General features: G+C 47.5%; 1 protein-coding gene across 3 annotated transcripts in view; it reads left to right on the forward strand.

Moving 5' to 3' along the window:
• The window catches only part of RIN3 (Ras and Rab interactor 3), a 519,321-nt gene that overhangs the window by 346,979 nt on the left and 151,848 nt on the right, over positions 1–20,494 (forward strand). The gene's annotated exons all lie outside the window — the stretch shown is intronic.

The following is a 20,494-nucleotide window of genomic DNA, read 5'->3' on the forward strand; positions in this document are numbered from 1 at the left end:
GTTAACCATCTGAGTCTATCCGAATTGGCTAGCACTAGGACCAGTTATCTTGACAAATCGAAAGGAAGCAAACTCATTACTCACACAAGAAATAGTCTTAGTATAATACAAGAAAGTATCCTTTTAGTTACACTTTGGCCATAATAGGCAGCCTATAGAAGAGTCCAGTTTTAGAACCTCATTAAAATGAATAAATACACAAATGGCCATTATAATAAAAGGCCCCAGACAACATGAATACATGCATACCTCAAAAAACTGTATTTATCAAAATCAGTGCAGCAAAGTAAGGTTCCTTGAGAATAGCGGGTTAATATGAGTTCTGAAGAGACACATAAAATAGATTTCATTTTGTGGTAGTAGACATAATGTAGATTTGACAGTTGCCAAACACTAGAAAATTGCTTTAAAACAAACATGATACTAAGCATTGATATCACCTCACTACATGGAAATGATGATTCCCCTGAGGAGAATAAAAGTCTGAAGTTTCATCATACAATCACAGTTTTAAAGTTGCATTGCACAGCAAAGTGTTCATAAATACGAACTCATGACAATTATTCATAATTTCAGCCTCCCATTGCTAGAAGTCGCCTATTGTTTGATACATCAATCGTTATCTGAAGGAATTTTTTTAAGTTTCCTAGAAATGCTTAATACATTTTAGATAAATGACTTGGCATAATTGTCTTTTTACCTCTTGATCTGGAGGGAATGCACTAAATAGTCTTTAGATGATAATAAGTGTCTGTCTATAACGTGCTTTGTCTTGTATGCTGCAGGTAAACATAAGAAATACATTGCAAAATTGGTTACCTCTTAACTCAGGGCAAATATACTTAAATAATATTAAAAAGTCAAGAAGTACCTGTGTATATCGTACTTTATCTTGTTAATACTGTAAGGGAGACACAAGAAATACATGACAAACTTTTAGTTACTTGTACTGCGCAATTTATCGGTTTTTAAGATAGACCTGTAAAATTTTCTATCAATTTCACAGGTTGCATCGCTCCAAGATGTCCTAAGAAGGCTGTCAAGAAATAGCCTTAATTGGCTAATCATTCTTGCATTGGCCTTATGTATTAAGCAGACTCACAAAAAAAATTCAGCCACGACATCCTGCTTAACCGTCTGTCTAATGTAGGCGTCAAGCACCAGGCTTGGCTATGGTTCGAGTCCTTCCTGAAAGACAGATCCTTTCAGGTTTTCGACGGTGAATCAGTATCTACCAGCAGACCTTTAAGGTGCGGAGTCCCACAAGGCTCCGCTTTAAGCCCGGCGCTATTTAACATTTATATGAGGCCACTGGCTGAGGTTGTTCGTCCGTATGGAGTTAAGATCATCTCCTATGCGGACGACACCCAGCTGGTGGTCTCACTGGCGCATGAGGCCAACATCCCCATGAGCGGGGGACTCTGTAAATGCCTTGAGGAAGTAAAAAGCTGGATGTCTTCCTCATCACTCAAGCTAAATGGGGACAAGACGGAGCTGATGCTTCTAGGTCCCGCGAATCCTAGCTCCTTCAATTCCCTGTGGCCACCCTGTCTGGGCACCCCCCCAACACCCAAGGACAACATCAAGAGTCTTCAAGTCAAGTCAAGTCAAGATATTTGTATAGCGCGCTACATACCCATAGGGTCTCAAGGCGCTTGAGGAAGGGTGGGGAATTACTTGTCGAATATCCAAGTTTTGAGTTGCTTTCTGAATGCAAGGTGGTTCTGAGTAAGGCGAAGTTGAGTGGGAAGTGAGTTCCAGGTTTTAGCTGCCAGGTAGGAGAAGGATCTACCTCCCATGGTGGTTTTGTTGATGCGAGGTACAGTGGCAAGGGCTTGGTTGGAGGATCGTAGCTGACGGGAGGGGGTGTAGAAGGACAGTCGTGTGTTGAAGCATTCGGGTCCAAGTTCGTAAAGTGCTTTGTGTGCGTGGGTTAGGAGGCGGAAGGTAATCCTCTTATTTACGGGGAGCCAGTGGAGGTTTTTCAGGTGACCAGAGATGTGTTCTTTACGCGGGATGTCTAGTATGAGCCTGGCTGAAGCGTTCTGGATGCGTTGGAGTGTTTTCTGGAGTTTTGCGGTGGTACCGGCGTATAGTGTGTTTCCGTAGTCCAGGCGGCTCGTGACCAGTGCGTGGGTGACCGTTTTTCTAGTTTCGGTGGGGATCCAGCGAAATGTTTTTTTGAGCATGCGAAGAATGTTGAAGCAAGATGATGAAACGGCGTTGACTTGTCTGGTCATCGAGAGTGAGGAGTCCAGGATGACGCCCAGGTTTTGTGCGTGGTCCGTCGGGATGGGTGCTTTTCCAAGGGCCTCTGGCCACCAAGAGTCATTCCAGGCGGAGGGGGAGGTGCCTAAGATGAGGACTTCTGTTTTGTCTGAGTTCAGTTTCAGACGGCTGTGCTTCATCCACTCAGCTACTTCTTTCATTCCTTCGTGTAAGTTGGTTTTGGCGGTGTTAGGGTCTTTGGTGAGTGAGAGGATCAGTTGAGTGTCGTCAGCGTAGGAGATGATGTTGAGATTGTGTTGGCGAGCGATGGCCGCAAGGGGGCTCATGTATACGTTGAAGAGGGTGGGGCTGAGAGACGATCCTTGTGGCACGCCGCAAATGACTTCAGAGGCCTCTGACTTGAATGGTGGGAGGCGGGCTCTCTGGGTTCTTCCGGTGAGGAACGAGGTGATCCATTCCAGTGCTTTTCCTTGGATTCCGACGTTTCTGAGGCGCCGTAGAAGGGTGCTATGACAGACTGTGTCGAAGGCAGCGGAGAGGTCGAGGAGGATGAGGGCGACTGTGTCTCCATTGTCCAGTAGAGTTCGAATGTCGTCTGTTGCTGCGATAAGTGCGGTCTCAGTGCTGTGTTTGGCTCGGAATCCGGACTGTGAGGGGTCGAGGGATTTGTTTGTTTCGAGGAAGGTGGCGAGTTGGTTGTTGACAGCTTTCTCGATGACTTTGGCCGGAAATGGAAGAAGCGAGATGGGGCGGTAGTTTTTGAGTTCGGTGGGGTCAGCTGTGGGTTTTTTCAGCAGGGCGCTGAGTTCTGCATGTTTCCAGCTTTCCGGGAAGGTGGCGGAGTTGAGGGAGCAGTTGATGACATCTCTGAGGTGTGGTGCTATGATGGAGTCTGCTTTGTTGAAGATGTGGTGAGGGCATGGGTCAGTTGGGGATCCTGAGTGGATGGAGTTCATCAGGCGGATGGTGTCCTCAGTGGAGATTGAGTTCCAGTCGTTAAGGATGTTCAAGGGGGGTGAAGGTCCTGCAGAAGGTTGGGTGGGTTGGTCTCCGGGTCGGTTGTCGAAGCTGTTGTGGATGTCTGCGATTTTGTTGTGGAAGAAGGAAGCTAGGGAGTCGCAGAGGGCTTGGGAGGGGGTGATGTTGTTGGAGTTGGCTGATGGGTTGGTAAATTCTTTGACGATGTTGAATAATTCCTTGCTGTTGTGGGCGTTGTTATCTAGTCGGTCTTTGAATGCGACTTTTTTGGCAGACCGGATTAGTTGGTGGTGTATGCGGGTGGCGTTTTTGAAGGCGTCCCTGGTGCTGGTGTTTGGGTCTTTTTTCCAGGTCTTCTCGAGGGAGCGACAAAGTTTCTTCGATTTCTTAAGATCATCGTTGAACCAGGAGGCGTTTTTGCTGGCTAGTTTGCTTTGACATTTTTTCAACGGTGCTAGGATGTCGGCGCTGTTGGATAGCCATTGGGTGAGGTTAATGGCTGCTTGGTCGGGGTTTGAGGAGTGGGCGGGGGGGTTTAGAAGAAGTGATGAGGAGATCTGGTCGATGGTGATTTTGTTCCAGTTTCTTCGCAGGGTGGGTTGAGGATGGTTGTGGATTGTGGTCTTATTGTAGGTAAAGTGAAGGCAGCTGTGGTCCGTCCAATGAAGAGCTGTGGTGTGACTGAATGAGACATGTTTGCTGGAGGTGAAGATGGGGTCGAGTGTGTGACCTGCAATGTGGGTGGGGGTAGTGACAAGTTGTTTGAGTCCGAGGTTGGCAAGATTGTCCAGAAGGGTGGTGGCGCTGCTGTCGTTGCTCTTTCCAGGTGAAAATTGAGGTCTCCCAATAGAATGTAGTCCTCGGAAGGGAGGGCGTGTGGGGTGATAAAGTCAGTGATGTCTTCACAGAATTGTGCATGGGGTCCTGGTGGCCGGTAGAGGAGGGTGCCTCTGAGTGTGGTCTTGGGGTCGGTGTGGATCTGGAAGTGGAGGTGTTCGGCGCTGGCAAGGTTGATGTCTGAGTTGGTTGAGATGCGGATGGAGTTCTTATGGACGATAGCGATGCCTCCTCCTGTTTGGTCGGTGCGGTCCTTACGGATGATCTTGTATCCTTCCGGGATGGCAATGGTGATGTCTGGGGCTGAAGAGGCATTCATCCATGTTTCTGTTAGGAAGGCGACGTCCGGTGAGATGGTGTCTAGTAGATTCCAGAGGTCGATGGCGTGTCTGTGGACCGAGCGGGTGTTGAGCAAGATGCATTTTAGGTGGTTGGTGTCAGGTCTCTGATTGGTGTTGGTGGATGAGGAGTTGGTTTTGGTGCCGTCGAACTTGCAGCAGTTGCAAGGGAAGGGTCCATGGGTGTGTCCAGGAGCGGCTTGGGCGCAGGTGGGGAGTCGGCCGGGGTTTAGAGCAAGGAAGGAGGAGGAATCATACGTGATGCGGGTGGGGTGGTAATTAAGAAAACCAGGGGGTCTGGCCCTGGGCGCGGTCCAGGCGCGGACGGGCGTAGATGGGCTTACCTTTGGCGCACCTTCGGCGCAGCCGCAGCGCGTGGCCGCTGCGCGTTGGGACATCTGACATAAATGGAGAGTGGAGGGGGGCGGAGCGTGGGAGGGTCAGCTGGGAGGCGGGATCTAGGAGGAGCCAGGGGCTGCCGAGGGTAAACAGAACCGAAACTGAGACACAGCCGGAGTGGGCAACACGCTAGAAAATACAGTCAAATGCACCCTACACAATCGTCTTTTCCCTCACCAACTAGCAGCAATGTGCAGCAGTAAAACAACACTGAGCAAGCAGGCAGATATGACCAAGCGCCGAATGCAGCAATAAGTAAATAAATAATTAAGTAAATAAACTGCTAAACGATACCAAGCGCTGAGTGCGCTCCAACAGCAGGCAGGCAGGCGCGAAAGCAGTCAAGCCACCAAACTGTCCGCCACCTGTTTTGGCCTTCTTAAAATGCTCAAAAAAATTCTTCATCTTTTACCTATGGAGGCAAAACAAGTGGCCATCCAGGGTCTGATCCAGTCCCGCCTGGACTTCAATAACGTCCTATACCTCGCTGCACCAGACTACACATTGCGGAGACTTCAAACAGTGCAGAACTGTGCAGCTCGGACACTGCTCCAGCTCCCACGCCGACAATCCGTCAGAGCTAGTCTGACCAGTCTACACTGGCTGCCAGTCCGCCAAAGAATCCACTTCAAAGCCTTGTGTATTGCCCACTTGGCTTTCTGGGACAAATGCCCAATCATCACCCGTGACCTAATCTCTCACTACCATCCAAGCAGAAACCTACGGTCAAACCAGACTTTTTTGGCCACCGAACCCAGAATAAAAAGAGCCAGAGCAGGCGGTAGGACCTTCACCCATAACGCTTCCAAGCTATGGAACGCCCTTCCCCTACAGCTGAGAGCCAATCCCAATCTTACCTCATTCCGGAAACAGCTCAAGACTCTCCTTTTCAACTCCCCACAATAATTCTGGTAACTACCCCCGCCTCTGCCTATACATCTGTCGGTCCCTCAGCGCTTGGACGCCCCCGGGCATCAATCGTGCTTAATAAATCCACATACAAATACAAAATACAAATACTTAAGGTTTACTGCAACTCGCCATGTCATGTGTAGGTGTTTTAATGATAACGCCCCCAAAAGTAGTGCAAAACTAACTGGTAATGGCGAAAAGTCAGCCATTTTGCAATGCCTTGTCCTATGATGTCTGCACTGAGTGAAGATACTGTTCAGAAAGGTCTACAGCATAGAATAGAATGGGAGGTATCAAGCAAAACACTGCCAGAGTAAGGTCTGCTAGTTGTAGACTTGAAAGTAAGTTATCTAAAAATAAATTCCATTCGTGTGAATTATAAAAAAATAACTAAAATAAAAAAAACGAATGGATGGTTTCTCAACGCGAGCTGTTATGACCGCCTGCGTAGAGAAATTTCGCTGGGAGGTGGTCGAGCATTGGCTTTTCCTCGCTTGCGCTTTCCATCTTCACGTTGGCGAGCGCGGGAAAAACTAGAGCGCGGAGTGAGGTAAACTCAACGAATGGAGCAAAGTTCACCGTCCAGGCCTAGTGCCCACACTGATGAGCTGAACATTTTCACAAGGTCTTAATTTTGTTTTCAGCCGGTCCTTTACCCATATGACGAAATTCTGTCTTACAGATCGCTTCACCTTAATGGAATGTGCCTATCTTCCAGTGCTCAGTTTGTAAAAGAATAAGTACTGGGCCTAAAGTCTTTTTGAGAAGCTCACTGTCGGCACTGCCGAATGTTGGTGATTTGGAAAAACAAGCGTGTGTAGACTTGAATCCACCTCCTTCATCTACCACCACGCCCTCCCTGTTTTTTTTTCTCACTCTCTTTTTCGTCGCTGCTTTCTCTATCCATCACCATTTCCTCTTCTGTCCCTTACTCCTTTTTTCCTCCTTCCGACCTTTCTCTCTCTTGTTCTAAGTCAAAGTCTCATGAGAAAAAAATTAATATTGGTCCCCAAAAATGAGTGCTGGGGCCAACCACCTGCAACCCCTGTTCAAATTAAGCATTCCTAACTTAATTTGTCTGACATGAGCAGACGCTCTAGGAAACAGCCCAGTTAATAAGCAAAGTAATAATCCATTTCGAAGTGATACCAGAGGTGTTTTCCAGTGCAAAGAAATATTTCACAGCACTGACTGGTCCTCGCAGCAGATATGATACATCCGCTCTTTCTAGTAGGCTCCACTAGGCATGCTTGTTAAAGGCATATAATATTCCTCTCTTCACCCACCTGTGTGTAATACTCGTCTTCACCTCTTGGTGGCCACGTTTCTCCTGATAAAAAGAAATAGGGCTCCTTGATTTGCTTTACCTGTTGGAAGACATAAGGCTAATCTGATAACCTGAGTGGTACCATGTGGTCTGTCCATCTTTTGACTCTGAGACTTAAGGGTACTGGAAGTAGGGGTGCAGCAGGTGCCTCGGCACCCGCGCATGACTGGGAGAGATTTCAGCAGCAGCAGAATTGCCCTTTAAACTAGTTTCTCTCGTTTCCTTCCATGTGTTGAGAGTCAAAGGTCAGGTGTAACTGGACCAGGAAGATACTGCTGCTAATAAACCAATCCGTGCTCTTTTTTTCATGCCCATATTTGTTGAAATTTATTTGACCGCAAAGAAGATGCTTTTTATAACCCGAATTTTAGTGACATTGAAAAGAGTACAAAAAGAAAACGGGTGGCAATGACAAACCATTATTAGCAATCTTTTGGACTTTTTCAAATATTTCAATGTATGTCACCAGCACTAGAAGAACAAATAAGTCACTATGCTTTTTAATACTGGGAACAAACATTTTGAGTAAGTTAAAAATCAAACCTGTTACATTAACTTTAGTTTTTCTAGTGTATAACACTGAGACTTTGCTAACATGTTATTTAGTCACGGCTGGCATGACTCGTGGGTAGGGGAAGGCAGGTACCGCGAGGAGGGGGGTAATTTAATTTTTTTTTTAAGTTACCTTCCCGCCGGCCCGAGTCCCAAGTCGTCTCTGCTCCTCTCCTGCTCTCCTGCCTCGGGCAGGACCAGGAAGCAGGCAGCCAGGCTCCCACCCCTCAGCCAATCAGAATGCTGCAAGCAGCGTTGTGATTAGTCGGGACACCACCCAGCCAGGGGCTAATGGCCCGGCCATGTTCTTCATGTAGGAGAAGGGCAGAATGCGCATGGCTGGTTTGGTCTGGCCCAAAGGGCCGACCAAACCAGTCATGCACACTCAGGATGGGCACACGACTCTTCCCCTGCCCAGCCCTGCTTGCAGAGCAGCCCCGCCAGCCCACAACTAAACCCTTCTGCTTTCTCGCTGTGCAAGAAGTAGGAACATAAAATGATAGTTACTACCATTTATGTTTCTGCTTCTCGCACTGCTAGGAAGTAGTGGGGTGACGCTCCCCCGCCCTAGTGAAGGAGCCACCCCTGATTTATTTGATCTTATTAGTAAATATCCATTTATCAAACATGACGCAATTAGAGACCCGTTCATCATTGTCCTTATTCTATGACATCATGGGCAGTTCTGTTTTGATGTTGACTGACTGATTGCTAATAAAGTGCTCGCTCACCATCGTTCACATCTTGCCACTATGGAACACTACAGCAAGAGGGAAGAGTAATTGAAAAGGACAATAAGAGAGCTTGCGAAGGAGAAGTGCTTTGTCTTTCCTAAACGAATCCTATGAGAAAATATCATTTGATATATAGACAAAGGTTGTACTGGAGTTGAAGGCCCCGAAATAAAAAGGAACGACCTCCGATGCAGGAGAGTTTCACACGATTAAGTGTAAATAATAATAATAATAGTAGTAGTAGTAGTAGTAGTAGTAGTAGTAGTAGTAATACTATTAGTTGTGGAGACAGTGTTTTGTCAGAGTATTTTAAGTAGTGTAATAAGATGGAGGTGACTGTCCGGTTGAGTATTCAATCCAGCGCATAAAAGAGCGGGCTTTTAGCTTGAACGGAAGCTAGTGAAGTAACAAGATTACATTTCTGAGCTTATACACACTGGCAAGTTTTGTATCCTTTGAAGTTAAGCAAAGGATGGCTCCTGGAAGCCATACAAAGAATATTGCAATAATTGAATCGCGATAAAATATGGACCGTAACTTCCTGGTCATGATAGTTTCTAGGTTGGTACGGAAGGACCTTTCCCAGCGATTGAGTAGTTAAATGCATATTGTGTTGCCTTATCAGACTTTAATCCAGTTTACTGGTGTTTTGCTCTTTGACGTATTCTTGGGCATGAGCGGCAGGGGGCATGGCTCCACTAAGCTACTATAACACTGGCACTGACTGGGTCTCGGGCTCCTGTACAGGCTCATCCTGGACCTATGTATGGATGACGATGCCAGTTGTAGGTGTGAAGATTCCACCAAGTGTAAAGAGATTCAACTGTCATAAATGAAACCATGGAGAGTGGGGGGAGGTGGGAGAAGCGGTTCGAAGAAGACTGCAATGGGAGTCGTCCTTTAACATTTGGTGAATATTTAATAAGCAACAACTTTGTAGATGTTCACATTTTCAATATCTTCGCCACACTCCCCTTCCAAACTAATTTATACCTAAATGAACCAGGAGTGAGTAATGTGTGATGGAACTTGGGATGAAGGAATATTCGTTATCCTTCTTTATATTTTATAATTGGGTAACCGATACCTTCAAAACAGACTTGTTTTTACCTACTTGTCTTCCCTTCCCTCTTAATAGTACACAACATCCCCTTATTTCAAGTAGAGGGAGATGAATAGAACTCTTCACAGAGAAAAATGATTTCTACGTGAAGGAACACAATAAAAAAGAAAGAACTGTGCCTTTGAAAAATACCCAAACTTCTCAAATGCAGACTTTGCACAGTGCAAACAATCCGCAGTCGCATGGTTTGGTGAAACTTACGTACACCGATAAAGTTCGTATAACCATATCTATATAGGCAGCATGCTTGATCGCTTTATGATTCAGATGTGGACTTCTAAATAGGAGTATGGGTAGACAGAAGGCTCCTTTTGTCGATATGTTGATGAATCCCAAACGCATTACCCATAATGGGTTTCTATTAGCAATGCAACTGCTGTTTCGCAGTTCTCATCCGATCCTCTCAACCAACCTACATTTGAAAAGCTTGTTCACACAACAAAATAGAACTTCTCAAAAATGCACAAACAATAGTACAATCTCCAGGGGGTAGGTGCCTCATACAACATTACATTCATCTCTTCCTCTCATGGCACAGGGCCTACCACATGTCTATAGACAGAATCTTGCATGCTTAGTCACCACTCCATACTAGAGACAGGCCTTGTGAGGCATTTGCTTCATGAATAGTCTACTAAAGGTTTTCTATGTATGTGATGTGCTATATAGCCGCATGACTCAGTTGGCGCTTGCTCTGGGCCATCATATTCGTCATCTTGGCTGTGGCTTGAGGATTCAGGATGCCAGTCTGGCTGCTGTACAGACACATTTCTGGAGTTCATTCATCTCTCTCACTGGGCACAATATTGAGTTAATGGGCATATACATGTTTTTTTAACTTCAGAGGGCTTCTGAATGTGGTCACTGTTGAACACTGGGAGGCACTGGATGAGTTCACAGGGTCGCTATCAGATCTTCATAAGTTGAGGAGAACGCTGAAGCTCTGACTGTAATGTAAGAAAGGCTCTGATGGCATGTCTCCAGTACTTGCTTTTGTGATGCATTAGCAGTAAAACGCTATTTTGATACATATTTAGCCCTGCACCAATCTTTTCAATGAAAACAGGTTTATTAAAATTCGAGATCCCCACATACAACAAGTTGCATTTTACAAGACGGGGGGAGAAAATAGAGAAGACCACATTCCTCTTTTTCAGAATTTTAAAATGCTGGTTAGAACTTCACTATAAATTGCCAGACACAATCCTAACTCATACTACCCTTGAATTTAGAAAAACATGATCAGTTGCTCCCGTATAGTCCATGTTTACAAAAATGCCTTTCGGAGCCCAAAAGGCGATCTCACTGATGGAATTATGTTCATATGCTATAATAACTTGTTTGATAAATGTCTAGTGTTTGTAAAGCGTGAACAATTACTCAAAGGTGTCAAGGCGCTGAGTTTCCTCGGGAAGATTAAGCAAGCTATTGCCCAGAGTCACATGGTGCTGAGCTGAGCTGGCTCCAGCGCCGGGGATTGAACCCTGAGCCCCCGGGTTCCAGAGTCAGTCGCCCAGGCTGCTGCCTACACCTCTTCCACATTTGGTAAAGGTACTTTTCAAAAACCTACTTGATTTTAGAGTACTGGTGCCCCTGATCAGCAGCCTTACTTTGAAACTTGTTCCACCTCCACTGCTGAGCCTATGCATGCATTGAAGCGAAAGTAGGAAGCATATAGGTTTTATGCAGGTACTAGTGTATGAATGGTGAAAAGTGTATGAATACCTATATGTGAAGCATTTTAGTATTGTGTACCGAAGGCAGAGTGTTGCTTTGAATGTGTAGCTCGGCTTAGAGTGGGGTTAAGAAAAGGAGACTGCACGTGTGCTAGTGCCTTCCATCCTAGGGGTGTTTTGCCCTAGTATATGGTGGATATCATCATGACTTCTGTGATGCCCTTCCCCTCTTAGTGGTGTTTAGTTTTTTTTGGTCCTCATCTAACCTTTTAAGCCTCTGCGGGTCTTATGAAGCCGTTTTTACGAACTGAGGACCTCTCGGCTTACCGCACACGCTCGGGCCGCCTGACCCACCCCTTTTGTACGGCACTTCGTGTAATCATAGGACCAGCTAGATCAATCGTAGGCTGCGCCCCCAAATCATAAGAGGATGCCAGATGTTTAAAGACTCATCCTCTACGCCTTCATATTCTAGCCGGGCCAAAGCAAACGAGGCTTTAAGCCAGTCCTCTCTTTTTGGTGGGAGGGGGTCTTTCCATTTCTTACAAATCTCTCTCCGCGCCAACAAAATCATATATAATAAAAGACCTCTGTGCAGCTGTGAGGCTGTCTGGCAGAAGAAACCATCATCTCCGAATAAGACTAAGGGGAGATTAACATCAATCCTAGTTTTAAAAATATCCCGAAGTGAGTCACCCACCTCTTTCCAGAAGGATTCCAATTCTGAACACTCAAAAAAGTCATGGAGGTCATTGTCAGATTGTATGATGTAGTCTAGTGGTTAGGGTGGAGTTAAGAGGGAGGAGCAGGAACGGGAGGAGCCAGTGACAGGAACCACGACAGTTAGAGCAGGGACATGAAGCAGGTTGGAAGCAGACAATAAAGCTCCTTGATTTATAAGTAATGGTGTCTGTGGTCATTAGTAGCTGGATGCTACAACTGGCGACGAGGGTGGGATGAGCAAACCCCCACAAGCCACAGCACCTTGTGAAGCCACCTTGTCCCTGCAGCGTCGAGAAACGAGCTCCGCTGCTGAATGTGAAGGCGGCGCCAAGAAGAAGAAATCGCCGCTGTATAGAGCTGCCTCGGAGAGAAGCTGGCAACAAGTGACCCTGTCCCTCCAGAGGCCCCAAGGGAGGAAAGAGGGAGCTGCAGCAACGAGCGTTGGAGCGCTCGAAAAGTCGGAATAGTTTGCGCCGAAACGCGATATCGCTGGATGCATGCACCCCAGCACATACAGAAAGAGCAGAGGTCGGGAGCCCACCCCGACTCTGCCTAGCACCCCAGAAGCAGAGGACCAGTGCCTGAGTGAAGGATAGCGCCCCGAGAAGGTCTGGCAGCGAGCGCAGTCGAGCGCGGTGGACCTGGAGCCTCGGTGGCTCCCGACGCCGGAAATCTCACGCCCGATGCGTGAGTCTTGGCTTGCTGTCGCCGCGTGGACTCGGCCCCTAGTGCAACGAAGCGGGAGCCCACCCCGACCTCACCTGTGGATAAGTGTGGGGACCTGGAGAAGTGCTGATGTCCCTGGGACTGACGGCCGGTGAGTCCTGATTGAGTCAGCCCGGATCTAAATGAGCAAAGTGAAAGTCTCGTGCAAGCTGGGATTTCAGGGGCGGCGGCCATATTGGAGTCAGGCAAGCCAATGGGACATCCCTGTGAAAATCGGGAGCGGCCATCTTTAAGTCAGGCAAGCAGTGTTTGGAAATAAGCATTGACAAAGGACAAACAAATAAGCATTGGCGAAGGCAAGAGACAAACAAACAAGCACTGGCGAAGACCAAACAAGCATTGGCGAAGGCAAGGGATAAACAATCAAGCATTGGTAAATGCAGGAGAAGCAGTGGTAGGGGCAACCTCCAGCTTGATGAAACAAACATTGGAAACTGGAAACAAGCACTAGCCAATGCAAGAGATATAAAAGAAAACAAGCACCAATACCAGTGACCAGAAGGGGAATGAACAAAAGCGACTGTTAGCAACGAGCACTGGCAAAGACAATAAGAAAATACGAGCATGAGCCAATGCAAAGGTGAACTAACAAACAAGCAGTAGCCAACTAAAGGTGAATAGAACGGGTAAACAAGCGCAAGCGAACACAAGGGTCAAGGGCCAACACAGACAAGCACATGCAAATGCAAGCAGGCGAAAGAAGCAGATGCATAAGCCTAAGCGAATGCCCGAGATCAACAAAGATAACGTCGATTACGACCAGAGGAGGACCGAACTGCAGAAGACAGTTCCAAACCAGCGAAGAACGCATCAAACGTGATCAATGAATGCGGATGAGCAACGTGACGTGAAAGGAGCCAAGGGTCAACAAACCTAGCGGACACTGGCAAGTACAAGAAACGCGCTGAAAACAAGCTCAAGTCTGCACGGACAGAACACAGTAGTCACCCTGGAGTGGCGAACCTTCCCAACATCGAAGGAGACGACTAGACACAGAATCTCAGGCGAAGAAGGTCAGCACATAAGACTGGAGGCAGAGTGAACAATCCTGCGACGGTAGTAAACAAAACCTTTCCTCCATCATGGCGGGGGTAAGTGCAACCCATCGGTCAAATCTCTGCATTGAAGTACCACCCCCAGTGCAACAGACTGACAGTCAGAGTTTAGGTCTCAAATGGAACCGGTGGCTGGAATCACTGGACGATTTTCTTGAGGCAATTGGTGAACGAAGAGACAGAAAATGTCTGATGCTACTCCTTCAACTGGTCGGTCATGAGGGCCGACGATTAATCAGAACATTTCCCAAAAGGGACACAGAGAGCTATGAAAGACTCCAAGTGAAGTTACGTGCCCATTTCCATGCACAGGTGGAAGTGGATCATGCTCGCATCGCTTTCAATACAGCACGGCAGGAACCAGGAGAACCATTGCCGAAATTCATCACCCGGTTGCTAAGTCTGGTACACTGCTGCTATTTCAATACATTTACAAATAAAGAAGCAGTTCGGCTCCGGATAATCGAAGGCTGTTCAAGCGCAGACACAAAGCGCAAGATTCTTCAGGAACAGTGGTCGCTAAAGAGAATCATCAGAGGGGCCGAGGTTGGAGTGCGGATAAAAGCAAAAGACTTGTCGAAAGACGTGCACTCGAATGCAAGACACATGGATGCCTGGAGAGAGACATCCCTCATGTCTGGGGGCAAGGCCCAGGACACAAACAAAACTGAAAAGAAGGCGGGTGAATCAGAGCCAAGACGAAACAAGAGACACAGCGTCATGGAACACCCCAAGTCACCATCACAACAGACGAGGATGAATCAGGATTGCGAGAGCGACACTGATATTACCTCACGGAGTTATTCAACCTCAAGGAGTCAGTCAACAGATGACGATACTGACGCCACCTCACGGAGTTACTCAACCTCAAGGAGTCAGTCAACCGATGATGAAAATGGTTATGAAGCAGATGAAGTGTCAAGCGGGTCAGATCACACGCATGGACAAGATGGCAGATTGCTCAACAAGAGGGCAAGCAAGACAAACTACAGAAGACAGGACCAGTCCCGTCAACGCCGGAATTCGGCACACGAACATCCCGGGGCATCCTCCCGCTATGCACCAAAGTCTATAGATGAGTCCGAGGAAGCATCAATCAGCGAGACATATCACCCCAATGGCACGGACGCCAGCACGCCTAACGGACGAGAAGGAGAAACCAACCACATGAGGAGTGGTAAGTCACTCAGACACCGAAAAGGGAGGGGCACTTGCACTCAAGACAGTTGTGTCAATGAGAAAACGGAGAAGGGACAAGCGATGCCCCGTGAAAAGGGTAAAGATCAAACGCTCCGAAATAAAAATAAAGAAGTAAATGTGTGGTTAGCAAACAATCTCTCAATCGCAACAACACAAAAGACACATAAAGAGACGTACCCAAAGGAATGCTCCGTAGATAGCTCCGACTCCAGGAGCATGTCATCCCAGACTACCGACTCAATAAATTTATCAGTCACGATACCCTCAAAGGAACGTTCTCAAAAGGAATCGGCGAACGACTCCTCCGAGTCGGAAAATATATCTGTCCGATCATTCAGGTCAACAAAATCATGGTCCCGACCACGTCCATGGCATCAATCACCCAAACGCACAACAGAACAAAAGGACAACATGTCACATCAGTCATCGCCATTTCAAGACATGAGTAATATGCCGTCACCCCTGATGGGGTCAGCGAGGCTGACTAAAAGAACTGACGGAAGGAAAACAAAGAGATGGGACAGTATCTACCAAGTGGAAAGGGATTATCCTGTCGCCCCGGGAGGAGGACCAAAAGTGGTGACAGAGATAGACTGTCACCGAATGAGAGAGAAACAGGTACATGACCGGATGGTCAGGGGTTTCGCCAGTCTCAACCACGAGTGGGAGAGGAAGAGACGAATAGAGGCAGCAAACGAGTCCAAGAATCAAGACAGGACACCCATTTCAGATAGTACATTAACGTCTGGCATGCCTGACGGTGCACAGAAGAACAGTGTTGCTCCCAACCTGACAAGACAAAGAAAAATAACCTTACAGGTGGGAGCTCGGAAGAAGACCGGAACATTGTCCACTCCCAAAGGAGATCAACCGTCAACAGAACAAGAGTCACCAAGAAAAGCAGACTGCCACTGCCGAGCTGAGCCAGTAGCAGTCACACAACATGAAAGAACCATGATAACTGCGGAACTGGATAATAAGCCGCACACACACAATGGGTTGCATTCTCAAAAGTGCACTCCCGTAGTCAAGGATGTCTTGGTTAAGACGCCGGAAAGATTGATCAACGTCAGGACCACCACGGATTCGACACTACTGATGCTTGAAGAACAAGCTGTCCGCCAACCCGTGTGGTGGATTGAAGAATTGCGAACACTGTGGAAATTAAGTTCATTTTGTTAAGAAGGGGGGAGATGTCGGATTGTATGATGTAGTCTAGTGGTTGGGGTGGAGTTAAGAGGGAGGAGCAGGAACGGGAGGAGCCAGTGACAGGAACCACGACAGTTAGAGCAGGGACATGAAGCAGGTTGGAAGCAGACAATAAAGCTCCTTGATTTATACGTAATGGTGTCTGTGGTCATTAGTAGCTGGATGCTACAGTCATCAGCTAGAAGTGTGTGGCATCTTGAACATTTAGGAGGAGGTACTGGAGCTAGCTTTGCAATCCTTGCAGGGGTATAGAGTCTATTTATGACAAAAAAATGATTCCTTTTCAGGCATGCAGGTTTTATATACTGATATAATGTCTTTAATGATGGCTCGAAAAGGGACTCTATTGAGGATTCTAATGGGGATCGATTCCACACCGCCTCTAATGTAGGAATCTCTAGATCTTCAGCTTCTAGTAGATGGTGATACCATATCGAGATTTTCTTCTTGCTTGGGAAAACAGATTGCCACAACCTCTCAATCACCCCATTTCCTCTTACTTCCTCCCTCTCCGCCTCATACCAAGACACTAGCTGTAAGTATTTAAATCTAGATAGTCCTGTGCCTATCTTAGCTCTCAGATATTCCCAGGGGTGTACTCCCTCGGAGTCTGCCAGCTCGATCCAGGTGTTGATACCTGCCCTCTTTATAGGCAACGCCAGACTGTCTCTCAGGCACTCAGGAGTTCCGGGCAATTACCAGACGGGTGCGAGGTCCGAGTAATAGCCTATCTCCCAACTGAGTCTCGCCCGGTGCCACAACTCCAGAGCTGCCCTCAAAACTTTCAGGAGTACCCGCTTAAAGAATCTAGGAGACCCAAACTTGTACAGATATGCCTCGCCTCCTCCTCCTTCTCATCGGGTTTCACAAGTAGCATCCAGATGCTCTTATACTAAAATGCTACCGCATACAGGCAGAAGTCGGGAAGGGCCATCCCACCTTTAATGAGTCTACGTCTAAGTTTTTTCCAGGCCAGACGGACCCCCTTGTCTCCCCACACAAAGCTCCCAATCTTGCTCTGTACTTTACTGATGCTCTTTTTCGAGAAGGTTAGAGGTATAGTGGTAAATAGATAAGAAAGCTTAGGAAGAAGGACCATCTTTACCAGATTGATTTTCCTATAAATGGTTAAAGGGAGATTTCTCCATCTACTAAAAAGACGATCTATTTCTTTGGTCACTCTGTTTAGATTTATCTGGGGAATTCTTTCCAGATCTTTCACAATATAAATCCCCAGATATCTAAACTCTGTATTAACTGTTCCCCTCCACTGCTCCAAGTTCCAACACATTACCTCTGTTTTTGATCTATTAACTGCATAACCGGAAATTAACCCAAATTCAACCAATAACTCCTCAACCCGAGAGATCGCCACCTCCGGGTCGCTCCTATATAATATTAGGTCCTCTGCATAAAGGCCGAATTTAGAGCTATGATGTTCAGACCTATAGGGGCTGATTGATTCATTTAACCTCATAGCTTGCCCCAGGGGTTCTATATAAATATTAAATAAAAGAGGGGAGATAGGACACCCCTGCCTGGTTCCTCGCTGGATATTAATACTCTATGTCAATCAATCAATCAATCATAACACTTGTATAGCGCACTACTCACCCGGAAGGGTCTCAAGGCACTTGGGGGAAGGGGTCAGCTACTGCTCGAACAGCCAGGTCTTGAATTGTCTCCTGAAGGCGAGGTGGTCCTGGGTCAGCCGAAGGTGGATGGGGAGGGAGTTCCATGTCTTGGCCGCCAGGGAGGAGAAGGATCTGCCTCCGGCGGTGGCTCTTCGGATGCGTGGTACGGTGGCGATGGTGAGGCTGGTAGACCGTAGCTGGCGGGTGGGCGTGTAGAAGGTCAGGCGGTCGTTGAGGTACTTGGGGCCCAGGTCGTGGAGAGACCTGGGCCGTTTAAGAGAATCCGCGCAGAAGCTCTCTGATAGCAATTTCGTAAGGTCTGGATAAAAATGGGACCAAATCCCATTACCTCCAAAACCACCGAAAGGTACACCCAGCAGGCTCTGTTGAACGCGTTGGCCGCGTCTAAAGTTACTACGGCCAAGGGGTCAGATCTCTGAATGGCTAGATCTATATTGCCTATTAACAGGTGTCTGCTCCTGGATGTACCTTCCAGCCACGAAACCCTTCTGATCTGTTAGTATCAGCTTGGGAACCAGTTTAGCCTATCTCCCTGCCAATATGCCCATAAATATCTTATAATCGGCATTTAGCAGGGAGATTGGACGATATGAATCTGGATTTAAAGGATCCTTACACGGCTTTAAAATCAGAACGATTGTTGCCTCCTTCCATGAATTGGGTACTCTACCAGCAAGACAATAGACTGAGTTAAAAATACTGCCCAATACGGGAGACCGTTCTACTGCAAGATGCTTATATACTTCACTTGGAAGTGAATCCGAGACAGCAGCTTTTTTATTCCTAGATTTTTTAATCTGCTCTGTGATTTCCTCCACAGTAAAAGGAACATCTAGGCTGTTCCTACCCTCCACTGACAAGGAGGGCAGCAGCTTATTGCTCAGTCATGAGCGAATGGAACGCGGGAATGGGGCCAAACCCTCTTTATAGAGGTCTAAGAACAGCGAAAGAAAGCACGTTTGCTTAGTGGTGTTTAGTGGCTATGTTAGCTGGTTCTGCGACCCTTCCTCATTAGTTTGAGAATAGCAATGTTTTCACTGACTTTCTGATTTGTTGGTGGCCTTGGAGGTTTCTGCTGTTTGTTTGGAGAGTTTCAAAATGTTGTTGCTATGGAGAAGGAACTAACACCAATGTGTTGTTTCTTGTATGAACCGGTGATCAGCTTAGGTGTAAATCTATGAAACATAACCCTATAACACAGTATTATAAAAGTGCAAACTAATCACCCCTAAGGGTCTCAAGGCGCTGGAGGCCATCTTGAAGATTAAGAGTGAAGATTAACAGAGCTATTGCTCAGCGTCACATGGGGTTGGGCTGAGCTGCCGCCGTTGCTGGGGATCGAACCGTGAGCCCCGTGCTCCGGAGTCAGCTGCCCTGGCTGCTGCGCCACACCTTTCCCTGGAATCTGGAATGAAGGTTCTCCTCTGTGAATATATTTGCAGCTTTAGCAATAATTATTTGGATGACTGTTTAAATTGAGTGAAGTTGCTTGGAGGACAAATGAGATGTGGTCCTATAAATTAAGGGGGGGGGATAGTAGTTGTCTTGTTGCGTGAATTCAGATTCTTTGCAGTTTTAGAATCAGTAAGTGTGGGCCTTCACCTACAGTCCATCTGTATGGTTAAAACTGAGGGTGGGCAGGAATCTCTGCTCCACCAGCGGAGTTTGTGGAGTTTTGGTGCTCTGCTTGTAGGGCGGAGTTTGGCCAAAAAAAACTCTGCGTCTCGCCAGTGGACTGAAGTTCACCTGCATGCGCTGCTCACCCCTAATGGACGCTGAAAGAGGCGCGTGGCAACAGCTGCTGCGAGCACGGAGCAAAGCCAGGCCTCCTTTGCTCCCAACAGAGCAGCCAGCGGCTCATCTTGGGACTTCCATCAGTCTGCGCTCTGCTCCTAGATGACGCAATGAGGGCAGCAAGGCTTTGAAGGCAGCCCGTGCCAGCTGCGGATCTTAGTCTCCCCCCTCTTTCACTGCCCTCCTAGGCGTGAGTGCCCCCCATCTCTCGTGGCTTTCCAGTGGACTAGTTCTCAGTTTCCTGCTTGCCTCCCACCTGCAGCTCCCATGGTGCAGGGCACCAGCGAAGACCACAATTGGAGGCCGGGCTCTGCGAGCCACCTGTAACTTGGGAGCATGAGAGGACTGAAGGGTCAGAGGCTGGGGGCCTGAGCGCCGCCGGCGAGACAGCCGCTTCCTATTTGTGGGAGTCATCATCACCTCCCAGAAGTACCCGAGAGGAGCCGAGCGCGGGCGGTGCACAGGTAAGTGACCAGTAGTGAGAGTGCTATAGTCTGGTACGGTGGTAAAAGAAGCAAGGTATGGTGTTGAACTGTGAGGTTTCCTGCATGGGCGCCAAAGCCCCCTCCCGCTGGAGAGGGGTGCACGTACCTTTGCACTTTTTGCCCCAAGTTCTGCTTCAGGGGCACTCCTTACACTGGGGCACAGTCCCCATGACTTTAGCACCAGAAAAAGTTGCATCTTGTCTGGCAGAGCGCAGCCTGCCCTACACTCTCCTGCATGGGCATGCAATACCATGCCCTGGGCACGGTGCCCAGACATATTGCCTGGCTTCCACCTGCAACAGCTGAGCACACAACAGTTGGAAAGGATGTGGAATGTGTCAACAGCTGCTCATCACACATGCAGACTGTCACTCGGAGGAGGCCCTAGCATCTTCCTCTCACAAGGACTTGATGCTATTGCACTGTTTGCCGAGTATTAGTAATCCTTCGGTGTCCAGTGCTCACTGTTGCCATTGCTGTCCCTGTTCCCATCAGCCTTGTTTCCAAAAAGTAAAAGTGCGTCCAGTCAGCAGTGGCGGTAA

Source organism: Lissotriton vulgaris, chromosome 9 (genome assembly GCF_964263255.1).
Source record: "Lissotriton vulgaris chromosome 9, aLisVul1.2, whole genome shotgun sequence".
NCBI classification, from domain to species: Eukaryota; Metazoa; Chordata; class Amphibia; order Caudata; family Salamandridae; genus Lissotriton; species Lissotriton vulgaris.